Source organism: Mandrillus leucophaeus, unplaced genomic scaffold, assembly GCF_000951045.1.
Source record: "Mandrillus leucophaeus isolate KB7577 unplaced genomic scaffold, Mleu.le_1.0 Scaffold520, whole genome shotgun sequence".
NCBI classification, from domain to species: domain Eukaryota; kingdom Metazoa; phylum Chordata; class Mammalia; order Primates; family Cercopithecidae; genus Mandrillus; species Mandrillus leucophaeus.
The window spans coordinates 52284-58706 of NW_012105587.1; the positions used below are offsets into that span (position 1 = coordinate 52284).

Sequence of the window (6423 nt, forward strand, 5' to 3'; positions counted from 1 at the left end):
ATAACTTTCATCTCGCTAATCAAATGCATTGGAATCCTTACTTGAAAATTAAGTTGGCCTTAAAAATGCAAAACAAAAAATTATGTTACTGCCATTATATCCTAATTTAAAGTCTACCATATTTTGTTATTTAAGAAAGATGATCAGTCGGGTGTGGTGGCTCACACCTGTAATCTCAGCACTTTGGGAAGCTGAGGTGGGCAGATCATGAGGTCAGGAGATCGAGACCATCCTGGCTAACATGGTGAAACCCCATCTTTACTAAAAATACAAAAAATAAGCCGGATGTGGTGGCACATGCCTGTAGTCCCAGCTACTCAGGAGATTGAGGCAGGAGAATTGCTTGAACCCGGGAGGCTGAATGAGCCGAGATTGCACCACTGTACTCCAGCTTGGGTGACAGAGTGAGAATTCATTTCCAAAAAAAGAAAAAAAAAAAAAAAAAAGATCAGTTTCTTCTCATTGGAGGCTAATACCATTGAAGGGCTAGAGATGTTTCTAGGAAGGAACTCAGTATATAAACTTAGGTAAGTTAATTTCATCTTTTATTTTTTAATTGTAAAGAAAGAAAATAGTTCTTAGACTGTTGCTATTATAATAAGGTATTGTAAAGATCAGTGAATTTCAGGGCCATACTTTATGAAAACATATGGATAAAATAAAAAACATAAGCACAAGGTAGTTGATAAACACAAGATGTTTTCCTTGAATGTCTATGTAGCAGGTATTTTTCTTTGTGTAAAAGCTTGTGACCATAGCATTGGCATTCTCCTTTATGAAATTTGGGATTTGAGCTCTTTGCCCTAATGAAGATAGACACACAGGATCCTTTCGATGAGTATACTCAGGCAGGGAAGGGCGAAGACTGGTTCTAAGTCCTTCTTGGCAGCCTTCCCTGGGCTTGCCAACCCAGATGGATTTGCCTGCTCTTGAGTCCAGTAATTCAATAGCCAGTTTCCTTCCGGCAGGGATTGCCCAACCACTTACAACCTGCCATAAGTCTTTGTCTCATGCCACTCATAAATGTTGTGGTTTAAACACAAAGAATTTTAACATCTCTACATCCCAAAGTAAACAGCAGTTCTGGAAATGTCGCAGGGCTTTCAGTGCACGGGAAATGGATTCTGTGAGATGGATTTAAATATCTCACGGTGCACTGTGGAAACTTTTTGAAGCTGCTCCCTCTCCCCATTTCCCCCCTGTCAAAGTGGTTAGGTGAATCAAGAGGAAACAAATACAGGTGCATGAAAATGGGAACCTAATCACACACTTTCGTTGGTGTTTGTGGGCACTAAAAAGCTTTATATGCATGTGGCTTGAGGTTTTAACATGTGACATTTATTCACCTTTAATATCTTTTTTGATTTAAATATAATCAACTCAATGTTTTAAGTAGTAAAAGTGACCTCCTATAATAATTAGATCGCATTTGACTCTAGGATAATTTACAATGTTTTCCTCACCAGAATTGTTAAAAAGCAGTACCAACTGTTCACATCTAATAAGCTAGTTTCAAGGGAGAGTTATCTCCTGATAACCTAAGAAATAACAATGTTAAACCCTAAATTATTTGGGGAAAAAAGCAAAATTGGAATATTAACTGTAACCTACTTATTTGTATTAAAATTCTGGATATGACCAGAGATTTTTGCACACTTCATACAGAGGAGTAGGGAAAGAAAAGAGATTATCAGTGTCCTACAAAAGACTTTTGGGGAGTGAAAAAGGACCACTTCTGCATGAATACTACCTCATGAAGCCAAAAATAATAAGAGTTACAGGAAAGTCAGGTGACTAAATTATTCCAGTCTAGAGGCAGGCTTACCTAGAAGCTAAGAATTCTACTGCAAAGGACTGCAGTTCCCAATGCCCTTGACAGCACCAAAAAAAATAACATATTAATAAGGCTAATGGTTCTTAACAATTCCTTTCAAACCCTGTTTTCTATGTAACGCAGTACATTCTTTTGAAAGAAACGTGTTTATTCACTTTAATTAGTTAGAAATCTTACTCCTAAGTAGAAGTATTCCAGAAGATCTGATGAAACACTGCCAAAGGAAAAGAAAGTACCACTAACTTACTGACTGAAGAAATAAATTGATCAACAGAGCAAAAAGAGATCTCAATAGTATCTGTTGAATTTTCTTCTGATTATTTTGAGGATTTCTTTTACATTTAGAAATTTATAGGTAAATTTACAGGTAACAGCATGCCTCCATATGATATTAAGACAAAAATCTTAGAAAAAATGCTAGACGTGGGCAGCAATATCTTACTGACCCAACCAGTTCTACATTAAAAACAACAACAACAACAACGAAAACATTGTTCCCAGCTTTGTTTCAGAAAGAAACAAAACACCTTTGATTGACCATCACTCAGTTATGTGTCTTGGCACCTTTTCTAACTCTCTGTAGACAACCAATTCATACTGTGTTCAAGCTCTAAATATTAGTGACTGTGGTGTCTTAATGACCTACCTAACTTCTCTCTTTAACTTGGTGTTGCCAACTTATTGAATAAACTTTTTTTTTTTATTGCTAACTACCCATTGAATAAAATGGCTCATTAATGCAGTCAGATCTCCTTCAGGGGCTTTGCTGTGGTGTCTGTACTTGTTTCTGCTGCCATGAGCTCCATACATGACATTCTGCCTTTCCTTAGCTTTACTCAATATGGCTATCAGTCTTTCAGGAGAAGGAATCATCTGGTTTATTTCTGTTTGATCTTACTTGTTACTGATACCTTATTTGAATTTATCTTTTGGCAGATGGTTGGATCATCCATCCAGTTCTTTGCTTCCTCTAGCTGATGTCCTTCTTTGCTATACTATATGGGAAAAGCAAGAAATATCTGACACCAAAATGTATGATTCACTTGTGTATTAGTCCGTTTTCACACTGATGATAAAGATATACCCGAGACTGGGTAATTTATAAAGAAAAAGAGGTTTAATGGATTCTCAGTTCCACATGGCTGGGGAGGCCTCACATTCATGGTGGAAGGCAAAAGGCACATCATACATGGTGGTAGGCAAGACAGAATAAGAACCAAGTGAAAGGGGAAACCCCTTATAAAACCATCAAATCTCATGAGACTTATTCACTACCACAAGAACAGTATGGGGGAAACTACCCTATGATTCAATTGTCTCCTACAGGGTCCCTCTCACAACACATGGGAATTATGGGAGCTACAATTCAAGAAGAGAATTGGGTGAGGACACAGCCAAACCATATCAACTTGCATATGGTGGCATTATAGAGACAGATACAGTCAGTCACACAGGGAAAGGAAAAAGAGTTGAACAAAGCATTGAAACAACTACTTGAGGTAGCCCGAAAACATGCGGTCAGATCACAGCACAGATCCTAGAATCAGGAAGTCTCCAGGTTGCCACCAATCTTAGAGGTCAATGGTTCAGCATACATCCAATTCCATGATAGCAGTCAAATAGCAAAAAACTTTCCCCTACAAATGTCACACTCCTGTTAGAATGAATGGCTATAGCTGACACGCTCTGCCTTTGGATGCAGAGAATGATATTTCACCATAAGATGATATATACTGGCCATAGACTTTTTTAAATTTTTATTTATTTTTTTTTAATTTTATTTTTGTTGTTGTTGTTGCTGTTGTTTTTGAGACAGAGTCTCACTCTGTTGCTTAGGCTGGAGTGCAATGGTGTGATCTCAGCTCACTGCAACCTCCAGCTCCCAGGTTCAAGTGATTCTCCCGCCTCAGTCTCCTAAGTAGCTGGGATTACAGGCACTCACCATCATGCCTGGCTAATTTTTGTATTTTTTTGTAGACATGAAGTCCACCATGTTTCCCAGGCTGGTCTTGAACTCCTGACCTCAGGTGATCTACTTGCCTCAGCCTCCCAAAGTGCTGGGATTACAGGCGTGAGCCACCATTCCTGGCCTGTTTTTGTTTTTTCTACATCAGAATTTTAAAAAGAGAAGAAGGTGGACTTCTGGTTAAGGGTAGGAGAGACACACATTTGTATTTGTTTCCTCATGAAATTTTACTAAAAAGATAGTAAATGGATTTCTTAAAAATTATTGCTTAAAACCATCAAGACTAAAAAGGAGGCAAACAAGAACATAACGTTTCTTTTATGAAAGCTGAAAATAACATTCATGAATGGTAAGCTGCCTAACAGCATGGAGAGGTCTGATCCTAGATTGGCAATAAGGAAAACCAAGAAACAACCCAAATTTTATTGCAGAACTGCCACAATTAGCAGATCCCTGGAAGCTTTAGAACAAGGTGGCAAAAATGGGTCTAAAACAAGAGGATTTGTTGAAAGTCCATTTAGAAGAAGTTTGACACTCATATTTCCTACTCAGCTCTGCTCAATGGGAACAAATCCTCCCTCCTCACCTGAACAGAAAGCTGGAAGTATGCTCTCTGGGGTGGATGAAATTTTGGTTGTTGAACTGGGGAACACCTGTTCCAAATGAAGAAGGGAGTTTCATTATTAAAACAGTGTGATGAACTGAAAATTTTACACTAAATGCTAAAGACCGCCTCCTTTCCTTCTCAACATTTTTATTTATTCATTTATTTGAGATGGAGTTTCACTCTTGTTGCCCAGACTGGAGTGCAGTGACACAATATTGGTTCACTGCAACTTCCACCTCCCGGTTCAAGTGATTCTGCTGCCTCAGCCTCCTGAATAGCTGAGATTCCAGGTGCCTACCATCAAGCCCGGTTAATTTTTGTATTTTTAGTAGAGGCGGAGTTTCACCATGTTGTCCAGGCTGGTCCCTTCTTGCCATTTTTCTACATTTGGTTCTCAAAACACAAAACATTGGCAGCCCGGACTAAACTCTGTATACAAGAGACTGACTGAAAGATCCATCTCTAGAGAATGGACAGGTTCATAAGGAACAACTTAAAGGTACTGACTTTGGAGTTTCCCTAGTAAAATGGCTCACTACAGACATCCACTGTGAGCCTCAGTGGACAAGTCCACCTACAATCTCAGAGCTGCTAATGAATTCTTCAATGCCCATGCTGAAGAACTGACTGGCAGACAGTTGAAGAAATTTCCAACAGAGAAGTCAAATGAACGAACAAAGTAACTTGTAACAACTAACGTGGAGACAACCTTAGGTGGGGAGAAAAAAAAATCTAACAATTATAATTAACATTTTCACAGAAACAAAAGAAAATATGGCATCTATGAGATAAGAACAGCTAAAGAACATTCAGAGGAGGCACACAAACATTCTCTTGGAAATTAAAAAAATCATAGTAGAAATAAAAACACAATGGTAGGTTTGGAAGACAAAGTTAACAATATCTTCCAGAAAGAGGTGCGAAAACATTGAGACTTAGAAAATAGAAGAGAAAGACAAGGAATATAAAGGAACGATCCAGGAGATCCAACATCCTAATAGGAGGATTTATAGACCCAGAATCAGTGAGGAGAAATCCTCACCGCATGGGAAAGTGCAGGTGCACAAAGCTAGATGCAAGTTGTTTAGTCAATTTTAATAAGGTTATTCTGTAATCAATAACAGCTCAAGAATCTCAGTGGCTTCCAACAGTGAGAGTTGGGATGGGCATGATGGCTCATCCCTGTAATCCCAGCACTCTGAGAGGATGAGGTGGGCGGATCACTTGAGGCCAGGAGTTCAAGGCCAGCCTGGCCAATATGGCGAAACCTGGTCTCTTCTAAAAATACAAAAACTAGCTGGGCGCGGCGGGGCATGCCTGTAATCCCAGCTACTCTGGAGGCTAAGGCATGAGAATAGCTTGAACCAGGAGGTGGAGGTTGCAGTGAGCCGAGATTACGCCACTGTACTCCAGCCTGGGCGATAGAGAAAGACTCTGTCTCACAAAAACAATGAAGATTTATTTGTTGCTCACTTACATCTCATTTGGGGTTAGTAGACAACCTACAGAATGGGAAAAAGATATTTGCAAATATGATAAGGATCTAGTGTCCAGAATATATCAAGAACTCTTTCAACTCAATAATAAGAAACCAAATAACCCAATTTAGTAATGGAAAAGGGACTTGAATAGACATTTCTCCAAAGAAGATACATAAATAGCCAAAAAACATATGAAAAGATGTTCAACGTCGTTAGTCATTAGGAAAAGGCAAATCAAAATAATAATGAGTTACCATTTCAAACACACTAAGATGGCTTTAATTTAAAAGAGTACAAAATAGGCCAGGAGTGGTGGCTTATGCCTGTAATCTCAGCACTTTGGGAGGCCAAGGCAGGCGATCACCTGAGGTCAGGAGTTCAAGACCAGCCTGACCAACATGGAGAAATCCCATCTCTACTAAAAATACAAAATTAGCAGGGCATTGTGGTGCACGCCTGTAATCCCAGCTACTCAGGAGGCTGAGGCAGGAGAATTGCGTGAACCCGGGAGGTGGAGATTGCGTTGAACCGAGAT

The 6423-nt window shown here is 39.2% G+C and overlaps 1 protein-coding gene and 1 long non-coding RNA gene across 3 annotated transcripts in view; one reads left to right on the forward strand and one right to left on the reverse strand.

The window, feature by feature from the left end:
* CLDN10 (claudin 10) overlaps positions 1-6423 on the reverse strand; it is a 152550-nt gene that overhangs the window by 49752 nt on the left and 96375 nt on the right. The window lies entirely within an intron of this gene.
* Positions 1-6423, forward strand: part of LOC105551421 — a 61857-nt gene that overhangs the window by 3135 nt on the left and 52299 nt on the right. Inside the window, exon 2 of the long non-coding RNA XR_001007862.1 lies at positions 2771-2866. This is a non-coding gene — a long non-coding RNA (uncharacterized LOC105551421). The remainder of the gene's footprint in view (positions 1-2770; positions 2867-6423) is intronic.